Genomic DNA, 21002 nt, shown 5'->3' on the forward strand with positions numbered 1-21002 from the left:
ATGTGCTGTTCTTTCCTGTACAAGTCGTGTCATTCTTTCAGTATTTTTATAGGAGAGCATATAGGAACTCTTCCCCCACCAGATTTCTACCCTAGACATTTTGATGTGCAGTTTACTGTAGGTTAAACTGCACCAACTATATTTTGTGTGAGCTTTCTCGGGACTCAGTTACAGTCAAGAGGAACAATTAACTTCCTGTATATTACAGATTAATTCTTATTGATTGCTGAGCCCCTAAGGCTTTACAGTCTCATCCTACAGTTATGCCCATGTATATTTTCACCTTCTGTGAGAAGTCATTTTGTCCTGTGGCTGCAAACAACAGTGATGCTCCTCCCCAGCTGTGGCAGTGGTCCCCTGTGGCTTCATGTTGCATCTCTGTATGTTTTATCTGTATCTTTAGCGAGTGTAGGTTCTGCTCTCACTGGCAAAGGAAAGGGTTAAGAAATTAGCTTTGCTCAGGCCACACACAAGCTGTAGGCATTCACACCTCCCTGATAGTCTGATCCAGATAGTGGAGAGACAGGGAGAAGTGTCAGCCTCCTGCCAGGGTTAACCCACAGAATCCTCCCAGGCTCTTGTTGACAGGCTCCAAAGGTGGCTGAGACGCCCAAGCCAAGAAAACGCAGAGGAAAGACAACCTGCAGACCTCGACTGGGCAAGTTGGAGGAAATTTAAGCAGCAGCTAAGGCTGGGTTTATTTGGATTAAGACCTGGGGAGCAGGATAAGGTGCTTTGGGTGCAACGAGGCAGAGTTTGTTAGCTGGTATTTCTTTCTTAAGTTCTTTCAATGGTTCTTGTATTGCAAGGAGATAATGTATCAAAAATGTACCCATCTGTGTTAAAGCAAATCATCTTAATTACTCATCACTTGTTCAGTGTGATACATCTGCAGAAGGCTGCAGCATGATTAGCTAGGAAAGTGGCTGTCCATATGCTGTTAGGTTTGGCTGCATGCTGGTCACTGCAGGAATGCTATCACAGACTGCTTGTATGTCATAGGAAAATATATGTGTTTTATGGAAGGTTTTCAGAGTTACAGATTTTTGTCTTAATAACATGCAGTGAGGTTTTTGAATCCCTCACAGGGTTTGCAACTGTTACTTCCTAGAAAGTTTTAGTTGCACTTCAATTCAACACATAGAAACCAAGTGAAGACAATCAGGAAATCAGTTAGGGGAAGGAACTCTTAACAGGAAAAATAGAAAAATTGTATTTTTTTTCTTGTGTACAAACTCTTTATTTTGTTTTATTGTTAGTAATTTTTGTGACAAGCAGTTTTGTAAGAAGCTCATGGGAGATATATTGTGCTACAGGAATTGAGATGCTCAGGTTGTTAGTAAGTAATGAAGCAGAGTGCAGCCCTGCAACTGGAATCTTCCTGGCCAGGTGGGAAACTGAGATGTTAAGTAGCTGGGTATGTCCAGATGCTTTCCCTGGCCTGCTCAGGTGGATGGTTTGGTGGTTATTAGCACCAAATAGTGATCAGATAGGACATGCCACACAAAGGTTTCTGCTTGTTTAGAATGTTCTTCTCAAAGGTGTGGCTGTAGTGGTGAATAATGGTTCCAAATTGATCTCACTGGCCAGTTTGTCCAGATGTTTAGCTGAAAAAAGGTTCCAATGCTTCAGTAATTTTTCTGTTCCTAAAGCAGAGCATGGCCTGGTTCCAGGTGCACCCGCTGCTTTACTCAGCATTGGATACAGAATTTTCCATGCAGAAGGAACTCAAGCAGTTATTTTGGTTCTTTTTTAAACACCTGTCCGAATAGCCTTTTATGCTTAGGAACCACATATTAACCAGAAATAAATGTCAGGGACAAATTTAAGTTTAAGATTGTTTTCAGTAATACTTTTGCAGACATAGACAGTAAATATAAACTCTCCCTGAAAGAGTTTGAAATTTTAATGTTAAATTACTTGGGACACCTGATTGCTGTAAATGCATAATTGCAGTTGGCTATGCAATCTGCAACTGATTGATAGTGCATTTAAAGGGACTCTAAACCCAGGAATGGCCACATACACATCTTCATGCCTGTAAAAAATAGGTGTACAGTTACAGTTAGTGTGAACAACTGGGTTTCTTGCTTTCTGAAGGGGCTTGAGGATAAATTTTGTAGCAAACATATGATATTATGATTTTTTCCTGTAATTCTTAACAGGAAATACCAAAAATGCAATATTTGAAATATTAAAACTATTAATGTGTACATCCTTTAATACGGTTTCTTATAAGCCTAGTGTTTGTACTTAGGTGGTACATATGTTCTAATTCTCCTCCTTGATTCCTTTATCTTAATGGGTTGATTGAGTGTTGTTGAGATGATGAGTTATGCCAAGGAAAACATGCAGGTTTTGTTCAGAGAAGTCCTACAGAAGTTGTTTTTTGGAATGAAATCATTATAATAGGGCTGACATTTGGTAGGAATATCTTATGAATTTAGAATAAGTGTTGATCTCTCCTAGAAATTGTGAACTTTTCCAAATAAAATCCCTTCATTCAACAGAATCCTACTACATTCTATAGGATAGTTTGGAATTAATACATTAAAAACTAGCCAATTTTTATTTTACTATCTTTTGTGAAGTTTTGATAGCATACAACCCTCTACTGAAAAATTAAGACAATTAAAGAACCATGTGTGTGATTGACAGTCTGTCTTCTGAATTCAGTATTGTATCTAATGTCTTTTTTGCTTTTTAATTGAAGTAGCAGCACAAAAGCATGTTGCTTTAGCCTTAGATTTAATTAATATTAACCAAAGGGAAGGATTCTGTAAATCCCTATGGACTTGAGTCCCACTGGAGATTCATTTGTGTAGGACTGCACAGAAATGAACTCCAGTCAGCAAAGAGCACCGACAGCACGCTCTTCTTTCTTTTTAACAGTGCATAGTAAACTTAACAATTCTGGGTACACAGCTACATGTAATCAGTCATTTATTTAAACATATTCTTAAGGAATTTTTTAAATCCTTGTTTTCATGCTATAGATTTTTTAATTTGCTTATGCAAATGTTGAGCTCAGCTCAACTCTGTTCAACTGAAGGTGATTAAAGTTGTGAGTCTCTTATAAAGCACTTCCTTAATGGCCTCTTTTTCTACGTGAAATAGATTCCTTTCAATTATTTAAGAATTCAATTTAAAACATTTCTTTAAAAAATTGGGAATGATACACTGTGGCACTGATTGTCTAATATGGGATGCTATTGATTGTACCCTGCTGCTGCTGACAGAACTGCTTTGCTTCCCTTTGTGGCTTTTTCACCTTCAGAACTTGCATAAGGTGATTCTGGTACCCACAGCCACATCCAGTGATATGTAAAATGGATGAATTAAAATATCTCCAAGCAGAGTCTGTAGCTCTATCTAAAAAGAAATTCTTTTTTCCATTCAAAATTTGTAGGTGTTCACAGGTAGTCAAATGTGTAGAAATCAATTTTGCAATCCAAGGGACTGTCTGTGCCATGGTTCAGAGTCCACAAAGGAGGATCTCTTCTTTCATTATGAAGATACAAAATGAATTTATATGTATATAAAACCCTCACATTTTGCTTAGTCTCAGTTGAACCTTATTTTCTCCTAGCTTCCTCTTCTTTTGTTCAAAACAACTACCTTAAACTTTTCTTGATTTTTATTGCCGGACCTTGCCGTTCCTCTTACTCGCCACCACCCTGATTTCAGCAATCCCATGAATCTTCTTGTGCTTAAAGAATAAGCAAGGAAGTAAGCAAGCATTCAAACTTTTTCTTAGCCTGGGAGCAGCTAGAGATACTGTTCCCTGTAAAGTCCTCATTTGAATTTCTTATCTCTTCTCACTTTTGACATATTGTTTTTAGCATTCCCATGTAGCTGTGTGTTCTTTGCTTCCATGATTCCTGTACTGTTGAAGATACAGTTTGAGCACATTTTACCCATCAAAATGGCTTATGTCTGTCAGGCCATTGAGTGGCATTGGCACAGGGTCAGCAGCATCTTTTGACTCTTAGAGTAGCCCCTCCAAAGAGATGGGGAAGCAGGACGTGCTCCTGGGTTGGCTGAATATTGCTTCCAGCCCTAGAGGAGAGTGGTGCAGATCTGGACCTGGCTGAGCTCACGCTGGCCCAGAGGTGCTGCTTCTCTGATGCATCCTTGCAGCCCAGCATGGAAGTGCGAGCTGCTGCCAGCTCTGTTGCTGTAGGTAACCAAGCCTGCTGCCCTATTTGAGGGCTTTGTGTCATACAGGGATGTTACACCGCCAGTGAGGTGTGTGCTTAGACATCTAATCGGCTGCTCTTCAAGCCACTAACTCATTCTAAGGACATTTTTATTTTCTTGTTTTTCCTCTGTCTTAGACTTTACAGGAGCATGCAATTCTTAGAAATGCAAGGTATGGCATAATACAGAGTATACATAACCTAACACTCCCCCCCCCTCCCCAACTTCTAACATTTGTTTTCAAGCTTCTGCTGATTTCTATATGACATTAATACATGCACTGTTATTAGCACACACTGCAAATATACAACTGTAAATCCCTTATCTAGTTGCTCTTTTGTGCTTTGGTAGGAATGGGTCTAAATCTAAAAATAACAAGCAAGTGGAAGTAGTAAACAAGAAAATGATCCAAACTCCTACAGCCATCTGCTTGAAATACTAGATTTGAAATCTATGTAATGGCAACCACCAGTGTTTGCTTTTCAGACTAAAACGCCATTGTAGCTCAGTGAATAAATTAGTAATTGTGAATTAGCGAATGAGTCGTGGCTTTTTCATCTTTGTTTTTACAGGCTGTTTTCAAGCAGATTGTGGAGAACTTTTCTTTTATTTGGATTTTGTTATTCTCAGGTTATCAGCAAATCATTTGAGTCCTTTGCTGTGACAATTTGCTGTTGGTTTTCTGATGGTTTGGGATTCTGTTCCGCAATATGTTTCATATGTATAGTCTTCTTTAGCTTGATGCTCTTACATGACAATTTAGGAAGAGTCATGTAAGAGTAGAAACAGAAATTAACATCTCAAAACTGTCAGAATTGAGGTATATTTTAGTGTATGTTTTGGGACCTTATATACCTTGAAAGAACTGTAGTTCAGTAACCTGTACAAAATCAGAGACGGAAGTTTTAGAACAAAGGAATGGTGCAACAGATTTTCATATGTATTACTTCCATTGACTTGTAGTCTGAACTACTTTGGAGTCATAGGTTATTTTTAAACTGCAGAAATAAATTATACAAGTGTATATGCAGAAATCGTCAGGTACAACTTTTGTTTTGATACTTTTCTATTTAAAAGGGGAACTTTTGTGTTGCTGTGGCACAGATTTTACCCAGCATGTCAGCAAAGAGTGGGGCACTTGGTAGTACAGTTGTAACATAATCATCGAGTCATAGAATGGTTTAGGTTGGAAAGGACCTTCAACGCTCATCTTTAAAGTTGAGTCTAACCCCTCCTGCAATGGGCAGGGACATCTTCAATTTAGAACCACATCCACCCTGGCCAGTGCTCCTTGTTTCATAGTTACTGCTGTGTATTTGAGGATTTGAAGGGGGAAGCAGAGAATCACTTTTTAGATAGAAAAATATGATTTGAATCTATGGGGTCTTTAATCTTCTTTGCAGGAAGTGCAATTAAGATGTGGTTTGCTTCTTTGTTTTTTTAAGGTTTTTGTCAACTTATTGCCACCACTTTCCAAAGCCATCTGAATTCCTGGGGAATAAAAAGAGTGACCTCGTTTCACTGCTTAGGCAAAGTGGAGGCATTATAATCCATCCACTGGAGATGGTAGGAAAACACCAGTGTTACACTGCAGTGGGAATTGACATAGGACTTACTGGTTATATGTGAAGCATCAAATGAAAAAGGATTACATGAGTCTTGCACTGATTTGGATGTCTCACTGCTCTGAAAGTATTTTTAGACTTTTCCACTGTATACTCAGGGATTGGCTGATGCAGCATTTTACTGACAGCATGTTTTCAGTGTGTAGGTGGCTGTGTCACTCGCTTCTAATTGTGCTCAGATTATGCTCTGCAGAGCTGGCATGCTATTTGTTTTACTGCCTGAGCTGTCATGGAGCTAAATCCCATGTTTGCCTTTCTGAACTAACCAGCAATAAGATATCCTTGCATAGCTATTCTGGTTTTCACACTCTTATCTGGGGTGTAACTGGTAGTGGAGTTTGCATGCAAACTATGAACATGTTTACATTTCTGAGGACTGAAGTGGCAGAAAAAGAAAATGATTAATGCCTCCCCAAAGAGTTCTACGCTTTCTAAACAGTTGGGAAATCAGGGCTGTCAGCACTTGCACAGATGTTGAAGAACATGTTTGATTTGACGGGAGATCACTATCGAAGGCAAAGCAGAAACTGAGGTGTTCAGCCAGTCTTTTGTTCTGCCCTTTAGACTCATCTGTTCGGATGGAGCAGCCCTTGATGCTTCTTACAATGAAATACAACAAGGTAGACAAACAGGGGGCAGGAATAGAATACAAGAAGTGTGCAATGCTCATCCAGGTCTGAATGGGTCCAGTCACTGCCTGTGAGCCAGTGGATGCAGTTCTCTGTGCATTAACAAGCAGTGATGATTTTGGACAAGTCCTTTGAGGGACAGCTTGATTGGTAGGTGCAATGAATGGCCCTGATGAAAAAGGGGAGGGAAACATAGGCCTGTGTCTGCTTTCCACTGCAAAAAAAAACCTAGTCACCATTTTAGAAAATTATATTTATACTCAGATTCTATTGAAGGTTTCTTGGCTTTAAAAGCAAGATACTATCTGTATGTACTGGAATGCGATACACAGTTCTGTCAAGTAATGACATTTATTAGCAAAAAATAATCATGATAATGGCTTTGCATAATTGCAACTACATTTCATGTAAACATGGTATCCTAGACAAGTATCTTCTGTGAAGTCGTATTACAGTGTGTGTATTCATCCTTCGCCTTGAGAGCTGGTGAGTATAATTTCTATTGAGTCATCTCAGACTGCTGTAGATGGGAGTGTATTAATGGCTGGCAGTAGTTGGTCTGTCAGTAGGAGATTGGCATTAGATAGGATGTTACCTTAAGCTGTGGTGGTGGGGAAAACATGTTTCAAATATAGTGGTTGCAAAGTAAAGCTTCCTCTCTTTGAAAGAATCTGGAATATGTGCCTGTGGTGGGCACAAATCCATCCTGGTTGCTTGTTAGCAAACACTTGATTTCATGAGACCTTCCTTTCCTAAGGATCAAACCCTCTTTTTCCTGACGTTACAAAGACTGAGACCTGATCACTGAGATGTTGCTATGCAGCTAGCATGCTCACTTGGGTCCAAAAGTCTTTTTCAAGAGGATGAATACTACAAAACGATTGCCTGTAGGTCTCAGAACTCATTTTGTCCCAGGCCTGCTAATGTGAGATCAGTATGTATCTTGGGTTTTGTGGGTCTCTTTCCATAAAACACCCTACACCTTCATTTTTTGTTTGTTAATGGAGGAAAATATTTCTTTTTAACATGGTGCCATTTAATCCACAGTGTTTAAATTTTACCATTAGAGCTGCAGATCATTTGTCTGCATTAATGATAGGAATATCAAACAACATTCATTAAGGTTCTCATTGCTGGGGCTGAAGGTGTCTAATTGTAGTACTTTAAGCACAATGAAGATAGGCTACCCCTTTCCATGCTGCATTACTTCCATTTTCTACAAAGATCCCTGTGGAGTCATTGTCAGGGCTGGTTGAAGCAACGTACTAAATTCTGAGAAGCTGAATATTTTCCTTGCTTGACATTTTGTTCCAATATAAAGAAAAGCTACAGAAGACATTACTCAGCAACATGACTAGCAAACTGATAGTGAATTTGATACGTATGTCTGATAATGCTCTCTAGGAAAAAAGGGGTTCTTGCTTTCCCACACTTCACGATCCAGTCGGAGCAGCAGCCCATGTGGATCTAAAGCAGTAGCTGAAACATGCAGACATGAGTTGAGCCACTTGTGCTGAAGCAGGACCAGTGGTACCAGTCCCACCCTAGGAATCTCTCCCCAGGGATGCATCAGTGGAAGCTGTTGTACAACATATGTGTGTGTTTTCTGCTTGTGCCAAAGCTAAGAGCCTGTGTGGCTATAGCTGTGGCACTGTGCATGTGTTTTCTTTCATGGGATATTTCAGTTTTGCTTAGAAGAAGTATTTCCAGCAAATCCTCCTTACTGAAAGTTTTAAGTTAAATTCCAAGTAAAATTGCTGTATCATAATGAAATCTGCTGTGGTCTCTTCTGGCATAACAGTAGCTGCTGCACAACTGGCAAATGCTTTCCTCTGTGCTGAAGGTCATTTTTTGGTAATGTGCGTGATGCACAGTTTTCAAGTTAATGCAGTTTTCTGCTTGCACCAGCTAAGGGCACAGTATCTGGCGGCATTCCTGCTAAGACAGAAAAGATCACTTTTTAGTGATTCCTATTATTGTTTTTTTTTTTTTTAACTCAAAGATGTATTCAGATCACAAGTTAACCAAAATGATGACTTTAGAACATGCCTTTGGAAATGATACCCAGCCACAATCTTCTAGCTTCTCCCTGTTAACGCAAAGGTGATATGTGAGAGGTTCTGTTACAGAAACAGAGAAACAGAAATGACAGAGTTCTCACAGCTGTTAAAAGGGCAATTGAAAAGTCTTTGCTGTTTCAGAGCCTTGTGGGTATCGGACTTTGTACTGTATCTTGTGTAAAATGCTTTCCATGTCATTATATGAGAGTTTATTAAGAATTCATGAATCTTTTATTGACTATTGCTAAATGTATCTTAACCTATTATCAAGGAGATGTAGGCAAGAATAATTCTGAAGAAGGCAGTAATTTATAGTGAGAATTCCTATTTCTGTCTGCTGCAGGATTTAAAATTGCTGTAAGCTCTCCTTCCTCAGGGGACAACTGAATGTCTCCCAGGCAGTTTCCTGATGAACAGCACTTTCAGGTTCCATTGTTTTTGCCACTTCTCTCCAAAATTGTCAATATGTTTGTGACAGGGTTTTTTTTTCCCCAGTGGAAAGCAGGAGAGTGCTTGTGTTTCATTGCTAGGTTAAGTGGATTTCTAGATGCCTTGCTTATTATGTGTCAGGTGAGAAAAGTCCACACACCATCTTCCTGGGCAACAAACTTGGAGAAGACGCTGCCTGCTCTTGAGATAGGGATGCAATAATAGCTCAGGTCAAGAAGAGAAGGAAAGAACTACTTGATGCGAGCAGCTGTACTGCAGGTTGGGAGTAGAGGAGCTTCCAAGTTAGTCTGCTCAAGGTGTTTGGGTGGGAGACCACTTCCTTGGAATAGTTATTAAAAGCTGGGACTGTCAAGTTGGATTTAACACAGCATTTCTATTTTAACATGCTCTGGTTTACTGTTCAGCTCTGTAACAGGATGTAAGTGAGGAATGCTGTCTGTATTCCAATTCCAAATCTGTTTGGGATTTAGCTGTTTGGGGAATGTACAGTAGATGATGTTATTTAAATAGAAAGTTTTTCTCTTTTGGTGCCTTGTGTTACTACTACTTCTGCTGTTTTGGAACTACTGGAAGATGCTGCTGACCCATCTGGAGCTTTCTTTTCCAATTATATTTCTAAAAATGAGTTTCACAAATATGCCAGACTTACTACATACACACTAAAACTGTTCCCTCAAATTATAACTCAAGCCACTGAAGTATGTGTTTCCCTCAGATCTGTTTCGTCTGCCTGCCCTTTTTATTTCACTTGGCAGATGGAAGGTGGTAAGAAAAGTCTGTAGGATAAATCTTTAGATTGGAGTTGTCAGAGCAGCCTGAGGGAATTCAGGTGTCCAAATCCCTGCCCCAGCCAGAGGCTTTAAACCAGTGTTTTATTCCTGCCTACCAGCTCATCAGCAGTGATGGGGCCAGATTAAGTCTTTTCATTCAATCTGTTTTTGTGGGCTAATGTTTACTAAGTGTTTGACACTGAGCCACTGGCTTTTTTCTGCAGCACCTGCTGCTACACCCCAGGGGTTTCCCTTTCAACCCAAGTGTTAGCCAGACCCACGTTGCCTTTGCTGTGAGGTCAGTATGCAGTTGTGTGTCTTGAAAATATCGTTTCCCAAAAATACCCTTTTTTTTGGGGGGGGGGGGGGGGGGGGGTAAGGTTGAATTTTCCACTATTGGTTTCATTTTAATGAGGGATTATGGTACCTAAACAAAAATGGGTAGTGGTTAAAATGTCCATCTTGTTATAGGATTCTGCCTATAAAGGGTTTTATTGACTACAGCGTCAATAGGATGTCTCATTAAAAACATTCATCATTGCACGCTGGCATCTTTTATTATGTCATAAAACTGCAGTGCTACATAATGTCTATTTTTTTACCCTACGACGGTATAAAGCTAAATCCTGCATCCATTTGAAAAAGCAGAGATTTATACTAGCAAGACTGGTGCTAAATATTGCCAACCACAGCTATATTCCTCAGAGGAAGATAAACCAAAATCCAGTGAGATGGCTTTGAGGTGGAATTCTTCTTTTTAATCATAGTCTCTTCCACCCTATAGGTAGTGTATAAGGCAGGAAGTCTGTTAACTGGCTTAAAGAAAAAAAAGAGCTGCCTGATTTAAATTTAAATTGTATTGTTCAACAATGTGTAATTAGATGGGAAAGCAGGAAAGTCCTTTTATTAGAGATGTCTTTGTAGACAGTAGCCCTGAAAGCCACAGTGGTTGATGCTAATTACCATATTTTGTTTAAACTTCCATCTAAATGAAAGGATCATTCAATTCAGAAGCTGCAGCCGTACAAAAACCAGAAGTGCAGTTGAATTGCTGCTGCCAAGCAGATGGGGCTTTGATCAGAATAAGTTATTTGCAGCTTTATTGTCTGGCTGCCAGGGTGGGTCTTGTATTGAAGCACCTCACTCCAAGGAAGGGGAAGGGGAGAAATGGGTCTTGCTGATCTTAGTTCATGGGAGAGTTTTCTCATTCCTAGATTATTTTTGCAGATGAAAACCCAGGCTTGAAAAGAACAGCAGTAAGGTACTCGATATGGGGCTACTCTGATGCGTAAGATGGTTTTTGTAGGAATATGTTGTATATTTATTTTGGTTTTTGTATGGGAAGAGGGGGAATGGAGAATGCTGAGCTGCATATTTTTCCAAAATCAATACTTCTAGAGCATGTGAATTAAAACTTGCACTGCTATACTTTTTCACTGATGTATTCCATATTGTATGGGACAGACAAAAACTTAGCAGCTTCACATGTCTGAGATGCTTTCTGCAAATACATTGTTGGAAACTGGTTGATTTACAAAGCCATTGAGAGAATAGGATTGGGGGTAAGTAAGTGAGAAAGAATGCAGAAGAAGAACATACTAAAAGTTCAGTGTGTTTGGGGGAGGGTATATTTTTTCCAGTTATATAGCATTCCTGTGATGTAGAGGTTGATTGCAGCAATTTACTGATTAAAAATGAAGAAAGAGTGGAGAAACTAGGAAACATTACCTGGCACTGTGTGGAGACGAGGTGGGAAATCTGTAGTGATGGAATATTCTACACTGTATATATAAAAGTAGAAATGACCACTGTAAAACAGGACTAGCCTGAGCAATACTTACTTTCTTATTTTTGAATTCTATTGACCATCCTCAGCCTTGTTTTCCAGTGAAAGCCTAAAAGTGAGAATTAATATTTGCTTCTGTGATCTTGTTAGTCAAAAAGGATAGATATGAACATGGTCTTATTTTGACCTGTACCGTTAAGTATCTACATTCAGGCATTGAAGCTTTCTCAAGCATAGCAAATCTTTCACATGCAAACACAGAAAGGAGTGGGGGTGGAGGAGAAGCCAAACCCAAACCTGATAACTCTGAGTTTCTTCAGTGTTGCACTACACGTACTATGGCAAAATGGTATAATTTCCAGTCAGTTACAATTGGGAGTATTTGGAGGCCACTTCAGAACTAGGTGTTTTTGCTTTCTTCTGAGGTGATAGGCCTGTTTGTGTACATGTCAATACATGCTGGTGGCGCTCAGAGTGTCTGGGATTGGGCCTTCACCATGTTTATAAAGCTTGATAGTGATTTATCCCCAGATAACACTGCATGGTCTTAAACTGGTCTAGTTGTTGAGATAGTACAGTCAAAGGGGACTCCAGATAAAGCTGTAGACGTGCTGAGACTGACTTCCATATTCACTGAGTTGATACAAAACCAAACCTCACAAAGAAGCCTCAAACCTCCGAATCCAATCATTTTGATATATTTTGCCCTTTTTTCCTTCAAGTCCTTTCTCTCTTTTACAATTTCACTTCTTGTAACCTCTCTGAAAACAAGAGGTGCTTTACACGTAAGAGGATTTGAAAAGAAAACGTTATAACAATCTAGTCTTTGTGCCAGACTGTCTTTAAAAAAGGCGGGAGAAAGTTTAGAGTCAAAGGGTAGTTCTTAGCACTTAGAAACTTTAATCACATTTTATAAGTCAAGCTTTGTTTTAGAAGCACAGCAACACAGATGGCTTTGTTCTACATAAATTGAGTGCTCCTCCTAGAAGAAATAAGTATGAGAACTATGTGCCTAGTAAAAGAGAAACCAAATTTGAGATGCTGTGTTAAATCAAGCAGATTTTGACGCAAATTCCTGCACTTATTTGAGGATTCTTACTGCCTGCCTTGTCTCCCAAATGAAACTGTAGTAGATGGTATGTTACAATAGCTTATGCAGCAAGAGTGTTACCATTATCATGAGCAACCTCCTTTTCTAAGTGTAGTGAACATAGAGTTAAAGGAATTTAAGAGGGTGCCCCATTGTCAACAGTATGGTACCATAACAAGTGAATGTGACGCCCAACAAATCTCCAGCTCTTCTGCAGTGGTGACATGCCGTAAGTATACACTGAGGTGTAAGAAATTCAAATACATGTTCCAACATCGTGTTAATCTGATTTTCTGAAAGATCTTGAGGAATTTGAAACTTTCAAGGGCATAATTTTTGGGAAGTCTGTTAAACTGTAGGACAGGCTTTTTCATTTCTTCCCAACCCCCCTTCCATGAGTAGTTGTGGATAAGCAAAACTTTTTTTTGTCTTAATTTGGCATTAGTATAACTTATAACTTAAAAAAAAAAAAAAAAGGAGGGGAGGAGAATAGGAAAATCCTTTAAAAACCTGCTTTCTGTAAGTTTAGGCTTTTCTCCAGGTACAGAAGGCATCAGTGGTGATGGAGAAAGCAAGCACTGGTGGCAGAGCAGAGACTTTGGGGGTTTTGTTTCATTGTGATGGGAGAGTTTTGATTTCACTTAGCTGTATTGGGTCTAATGAGAAGGTATGGGTAAAAGGCTCATGTTTTGATCATAAACAGCTCAAATTCAGCATGCTGCCAGCATAACAAATGAGTTCATTTGTCTTGCTCTTGAAAAGTCTGTAGTGGAGTACATGGAGAAGGTTGAATAGCAGAACACATCTGAATTGCTCCAGGAGATGAGCATGCTGCTTGTCAGTCTGTTACTCTCTCACACCAGTGAAACTGGTGTAGGCTGGGTTATATGCAGTCATGGCTGTTGGCTTTTGAGGATTTCACTACAATGTCAGAGAGCATTTGTTTGTTTAGTAAAAACTTTGCATCAGTAAAATGTTCACATCAGCCCTCAAACTGGATTTGTAGATTACATGTTACTGTATAATTGAAATAGTTTCTGCTGTTGATATACAATCATTGATATACAGTAAGATGCAGTTCCAAACTTTCCAAAAAGATGCAAAATGTGTTAATGTTGAGCCTGTTGTGGTAAAGAATAACGTATCTCCATATACTTTAGTGTTAAAGACCTGTGCAGATGGCTAGTCCTTCCCCTTATCCTGTGCATGAAGCTAACGGCAGATGCTGCAATTTGTTATCTTGACAGTACAGTGAGTGTTGCAGTCTAATTTGCAGCTTAAAGAATTAATGGTGAAGTGATAAGAGGTGATAAAGATCATAATCTGTGTGAAGTAACAAGGACCAGGAGAGAGTTGTGTCCTCTTCCTTGATTCAAATAAGATATTTGTTTGACATTACTCTGGTAGTTCAAATGGGGTGAAACAAATACAGGAAGTCTAGGAAAGCATGTTCATAAACAAGAGTATTTCTTATAGATGTCCATTTATCACTAAGTTATGCTAGAGACCAAATGTATCTTTCTTGGCTGGTTTATATCTTCATATTTGGATATTTTTACATGACTAAAAAACAAAATGATTAGCTAAAGAGCACTATACTGATGTAGCTTGTTTTCTTCTTGCTTTCTTTTGTGAGACTTCAAGATATTTCATGAAGCATTATCATAGCGACCTTCTGATTGACAAGTTTCTGTTCTTACTAGTGGGTAATTAAAATAATAAGGTCACAGCTTTGTGGCTGCTGGAGTGATGGTTTGAAACTAAGAAATGCAGCTTTTTAACCAGGCAAACCAGCAAACCAAATTCCTGATCATATCTAAGGAATCTAAAACTGGCAGCAACTCTGACAAGAACTTCCCAAGTTGTTAAGTGTGGATTACAGCCATTTGGCAGGCTTTTCTCGGTTGTCCAACGTCATGTAATACAGTAGCTGTATGATTCTACCATATTTTGGGAGATTATGTAAGGACTCAAAGCTGTCATGTAGTGACTTCAGACTTTTCAGCTTCTTGGGAAATAGTGCTATTTTTGAGTATTCGAGTTTAATCTGTGTCTGTGAAAAGCATTAAGGGTTACTAAAGTAAAAAGCTCTCTGGGTTATGGATTTCTCTTCCTCAGTATCTGCAAAGCTGGTGGTGCATTTTGGGACATTTTCTGTTTTATCTGTGAAAATGAGTGTTCCATAGGTTGAGGGTGAAATTACTGAGTATTCATACTGTTGTGCAGAGCAGAGATTCAAGCCTTTAGACTCCTAATTGAGCTGCAGAGGATTCTTACATAGCTAAAAGTTAAGACATAGGTACCCCCAGCAGGTGATGTATAATGTAACTATAATCCTAACTTGAATATAATTATAAATTAGATAATAAAATATCAGTAAATTATAATTATATACTATGAATTAATACACATAATATTACATAAATTAGAATTATAACTGTAATTGATAACTTAAATATCATTATAATGTAGTATCTTCAAACTGACAGAGGGGAGATTTAGATCAGACGTTAGGAAGAAGTTCTTCGTTGTGAGGGTGGTGAGGTGCTGGCACAGGTTCCGCGAAGCAGCTGTGGCTGCCCCATCCCTTGCAGTGTTCAAGGCCAGGTTGGGCGGGGCTTGGAGCAACCTGGTCTGGTGGAAAGTGTCTCTGCCCATGGCAGCTTTAAGGTCCTTTCCAATCCTAAACAGTAAGCACTGTGGCTGTCCCCCTTCCTGTCTAGTGGGTATGACTCTATGGGGGCATACATACAACTCAAGTTGCATGCTGTAAATTCCCACTGTTGCTTGTCATGTGCTGTCTTCCATGGGCAAGTGCTTGGCAAAAGGATGGGAGCATTGGCTGTTCTAGTTCTGAACACGCCCAAACACTGTGGGCTCTGGACTTCTAAACACACCTCAGCTGTTACACTTCTTCAGATCTTCAGAGCTTTTGATGATTTCATTTTCCAAACATACTTGCTAGTGCCTCTGAATCACAACAGTCTGAGAACTGTTGATGTGGAAAGGTTGCTCCATACAAGATTTTGTTCTCAGTGATGTGCTTTAATGTGGATTTTGTTTATTCAGTGGCTGTCAGTTATAGCATGTGTAGTGAGGTATGATTAACTTCTGTATTCTGCATAGTGGGATTTTCATTAAATAGTATTTAAAGAACAATACTTATGCAAACAAATGTTCCTTATACTCATTTCAAAGTAAGCCTACTTAAAAACACGTCTAGGCATTGTGCCAAAACCAGGGTATGTTGCCTGGTGTGCAATAGCCAGTAGGTCATCCTTACCTTTTAGGAGGCCCTTGTATCTGTCCAGGTTTTTCCATAGTAACGCAAGTTCCAATTTTTAATTATCTGCCTACATAAGTTCCAATTTTTGTTAACTGTATGCCTACCACCAATTAGCCCTTTGAGAGTTACCTGAATTACTTACATTTCAGATGAGTCTCACTTTCCAGTTACTTATCTCTAGAAGCTTAACATTTGCAGGTGCATTGAATTAGCACATAAATGCAAATAAAAAACCTCTCCTTGTTTGCAATCTAAATGATACAGTGTCTCTAAATCACTCCAAATGAAGTTCATTTGGATTTCAGAAATTTCATCTTTAGTGATTCCACTTCCTCTGAAATCCACTCCTTGTGTGGTGCCCTCTTTACTTGAGTATCTGGAGCACTGTGAAAGGTCCTTTCTGCTTTTCTCTTAGGGGTTCATTCTTCCACATACTATATACACCTCATTCCAGGCTGGAAGTCATGGACTGGTGTGTCCAAGGGCGGAGGAGTGTGCTTATTTAAATACACAGATAGAGTCTGTGACAGAGAAAGTAGGTATTCTGCTATTATAGCATCCCCCTTTATATTAATTTGATCTGGTTTCTCTGTCCCCATGGCAAGATACAGCTTTCCATATAGAATTCCCTCCCTTATTCTCAGTGTAAACCGAATTCTTAACAATGCTGGTAGTAAAACTTCTACGCAACTCAGCTGAGTCTCCTAACACAGTTTTGATAACTGCCTCTCTGACATTTGATTCATTCTTTCTACCTTTCCACATGTGGTCTCCATGTAATCTCCACTAAATCTGTAAAAACTTTACAATCCCTTGAACTACTTCAGCTATAAAATGAGGTCTGTTATCTGATGATATCTCTTTGGGAATACCGAACCTGGGTGTTATTTCCTTGAGTAGAGTACTCACTACCACTTTAGCCTTCTAAGCTTCTGGCCATCCAGAAAAGGTACCTACCAAAACCAAGAGATCTACTGTCTGTAGTTCAGAAAAGTCTATTTGCCACTGCTCCCCTGGGGTTTGTTTTTGCCTTATTTTTCCCAGGGGTGCCTTCCTCACTATTTTTGGGTTATTACCACAGCATAGATGACATTGACATACTATTCCATTTCGCATTTTCTGCATCCAAGTACCTATGATGTATCAACTGAGGCTAGCAACCATAGCATCAGCTCCCATATGGGATTCATTACAGGTTCTCTTCAGGGCTTCTCTTACCTGGATGTATGATTGGGTGATAGATGTGTGAAAATACGTGTTAATATTATTAATTTTCTAAATAAGAAAAAATGCTTAAAATAACAGACCCTAATCTTAGAAGAAGATTTTCTTGCATATTACTAAATCTATTTCAGAGTAGTTTCACTAGAATACTGAGTCATTTTAGTAAACTGATCCTTCTTGCTCTACTATAAGAAAACCTATGTGGTGGGTTGCCTGAAGAATTGTAATTAACTCATACATTGAGAATTAGTTTTTTCTAAAGACAACGTAATTGCACATTTAACCGACTTGGGGACAGTCTCTTATTTAGAGCAGAACTTTCCTTTTGCAGAAGAGGCTGCAAAGGAAATGGGGAGAGCTTTCTCTGGGTTGTTTTGTTAGGATGGTTTTTCCCTTACAAGACTTCCTCCTCTCTGTTGGCACAAGGTCAGCAGCGACTTTCCTGGCTTGCCTGAAGCGCAGCAGTAATGAGAACACACTTCTGGAAATGTCTTTGTTGTCTGTTGCCCTTGGAATCAGTCCTTAAAAAGGGTTTTTGTCCTTCAAAGTGTGGAGGAGCAACATTCAGCCTTAGCTAAATTGCTTTTCATTAGATTAATAGTTTGTAGCATGGGAGACCGTATACGTTACTTATGCTCTCTGAAGATTTCTTCCTCCTCTGTCACCTCCCTTGCTGACCTTGCAGAGGTACATGGCTGGAGCCAGGGCTGCAGTGGTGCTGGTTGACACACAGCAATGGGAGAAAAGGAGATCCAAGAACTGCACAGCTATTAGAGCTGCTTTTCAGTATTTGCCATCCATAATTCCTCTGGAGTTTCACATTAATTAAGACTTTGGTGCATTGTCTTGAAGATGAGTTAATCCTATCATTGTTGTCCTGCTGCTGAGCAATACAATTAACAAGTATTAGCACTATGCTTTTAAAGAAATGAACAACAATAGCATTTGCATATCAGCTCCTTTTTTTTCACAAGCATTTTTCCTGAGCTGCACCTTTATGACAAGATAGTGCTAAATGGAACTATCTGCAGTTCCGCTACCTTTAAAAAGTCCATTTAATTTGAAATAGCTTAAGGGGCCCTAAAAATACATTTCAGTTATAGTCAGCTGCTTAACATGCTTCAGGTGCCTGTACCAAATATTGATTTTAACATTTCTTTTTTAAATTTCCATATTCTTAAAACAACATGACTTCAAATTACAAGTACAGTTGTCAGCAGCATGGATTAATGTTATCAATCAATCTTCCTTCCTTCAGACAGTAATTTTCTAGAGCCTCCATTTTACTGTGTTGTAATGAAAAGAAAACTGATGCCTTATTTGGCTAAATCATACAATCATAGAATGCTTAGGGTTGGAAAGGATCTTAAGATCATCCAGTTCCACCCCCACCCCCACCCCCCCCCCCCCCTCCCCGCCATGGGCAGTGAAGCCTCACACTAGACCATGTTGCCCAAGGCTCTGTCCAGCCTGGCTTTGAACACTCTCAGGGGTGGGGTATAAATGATAGTGGAGATTTTGTTATGTATATGGTTTGGCTATTTTCCTATTTCTTGCGGCTCAAATTGGTTATAATGGGTCCTAGACTTAATGGGTTTTAATTATTTCCCATCAGCACTTTAAACTACATGTCTCATGATCTCAAGTAAATAAGATGTTAATAATAAATGGGATCTTAAAGTTATTGAATTCAATTTTCAATAGATATGTATAGCATTTTCATTTTAATAATCTCATAAAGAGATTATGTTTTACTGAGGAATCAAATACTTTTGTTGTGTTGATAAAAGTCTATAGATTTGAATTAGGCTTTTTCTTAGGTGGAATTTTTGACAGTGTCATTTTTTTGAATGAGGAGAAATACCAACACACTTTTTGTAGAGTGAACAAACTTCTGTAGTGAAAATCTGTAAGCACATACAGTTGAACTAACATTTTGAAATGTTGGTTGAATTTTATTTCATTTTTTTTCAATTATCTGGATCAGCTTTAAAAAAAAAAGCCCTGAGAACATTCCTAAAAGTTACTTATTTGACATTGACTTTAACTAGCTAGAAGAGCAGAGAGGGAAACACATTGTGCTTCTATCAATGAATGTGCTCTCATTTGTTCTCGGTGAATGTGTTGTTCTTAGTTTTCCTGTAGCATCCTCCTCCTTTCATCTTCTAGATTTTGAATGGATTTTTTGACAGTGTGATGTATTAGAGAAGGAAAAAGCTTTATGCATCTTCTATGTGGGATTTTTTTTTTTAACCTAAGAAAATTGTAAAGGATCTTGTCAAAGTTGATTTCTTTGTGTTGACCTAAGGAACTGGAGTTAAAAGCTTTTTGAAGTGTGTAGCTACTGCAGCAGCAATTTTATATGGATGGGAGATCAGAGCTATATAATAAATAGCTAGCTGCATGTATATGTAGCTGCTAAAAGCCTGCTATCTTGTCCATTAAATAACTTTTTAGTTTAATTAAAAATAGCTTCTAATTAACCATGTGGTAATATTGTGCTATGATTAAGGGAAGTTTCATTTGAATTAGAATTCATTTATTTGCCAATGTGAACATAGTCTGGCAACATGCTATTTAACCCAATCTCTGAATTGAGCTTTCTGCTCTGGGTGTTATTGCAGTTTAATGACAGAGCTGCTGACTTACAAGTGAGCTAGTATGCAATTACAAAGCTTCTTGAGCAGCCTGTGCTCATCCCCAGCTCTGCTGTTAGAGACTTCCATGGGTGACTGCCCCAGAGATGGCTGACACACTGTGATCATCATTCAATTCAGCATCCCACGGCAAAATATCTGGCAGAGGGAGGCCTGTGTTCCTGAATTATTTCTGAAATAGGCTGTGTCTTTCATTTGTAAGGAATGTAACTGACTGTATAGAAAGGGTCAGAAAATGTCTTTCTGGCAAAAATGTTCTAGAAGCTGGGCTTAAGATAGGAAAGTGCAGTTTTGTATGTCTATATATGTATATCTAGATATCCTCAGTGATGTATATGTATGCTTTGAGAGGTCTGTTGTATCTTGCAAGTGTTTGGTATGGAGGGTAGGTAATGTAAGAGACAGGTTGCCTCGCTGGCTGAGAGGGTATGCTGGCTTTGGCTGGGATACAGTTAATTTTCTTCGTCATCCCTAGCATAGGGCTGTCAGATGTAGGAAGGACAGGGCAGAGCTAGGTCAGTCAGCACCTTCTGTGGCACTGAATATAACTCGTTCTCTTTAGATCACAACTCAGCAAGCAAATGTTTGGGAGTGTATTAGCATTTTTGGTGCTGAATTTTTTTTCTAATAATACTACATAGGCTTCTCATAAAGAAGAGAGGAGGTTTGGGAGTAATATTAATTATCCCCAAATATGTTTCAGAGTGACTTTGCTGTTTTGGAAGGCGATTCTGGTGAGTGCTTGTTCTGGCAAACTACAGGCATGTCTGACCACTTGACTGTGCTGTTATTATCAGTTAACTTTCTGAAGTCAGGCACTGAACAACACAATATTGCTGTTAGGTTTTCTTTTGCTTTCATGGCCAAACTGTTCTTCTGCCATATGTCAGTACTGGGAAGAAGTTACTATTCAAACAGATCCAGTTTTCTTGACAGAACAATCTACAAATGTGGATAAGAAATGTTCCATCTCATAACGTATATAGAATTCATAAGATACTTCTTATTTGGGGGTATACCCTGATGATATGATTTATTAATAGAGGTAAACAATAACTAATTTGTTTCCATTAAAGATGTCTTTTTTTTTTAATCAAAAGATTAAAGAAAGGAAAAAAAGTGTCTTTCTCTAAAAAAGTGGAATCAGCTGGAAATTCAGCATTATACTATGCAATTATTATGTTAGGTGCAAACCAGTTAATCTTTCAAAGGAAAGGAGCTCTTG

The 21002-nt window shown here is 38.8% G+C and overlaps 1 protein-coding gene across 2 annotated transcripts in view; it reads left to right on the forward strand.

Moving 5' to 3' along the window:
• SPSB4 (splA/ryanodine receptor domain and SOCS box containing 4) overlaps positions 1–21002 on the forward strand; it is a 129767-nt gene that overhangs the window by 13969 nt on the left and 94796 nt on the right. For both annotated transcript variants that reach the window (XM_062613217.1, XM_062613218.1), the window contains exon 2: positions 6390–6604. The gene's annotated coding sequence lies outside the window, so the exon portion shown is untranslated. The remainder of the gene's footprint in view (positions 1–6389; positions 6605–21002) is intronic.

Source organism: Pezoporus occidentalis, unplaced genomic scaffold (assembly GCF_034315485.1).
Source record: "Pezoporus occidentalis ecotype Australia unplaced genomic scaffold, CSIRO_AGI_Poc_V1 ctg164, whole genome shotgun sequence".
In the NCBI taxonomy this organism is placed as follows: Eukaryota; Metazoa; Chordata; class Aves; order Psittaciformes; family Psittacidae; genus Pezoporus; species Pezoporus occidentalis.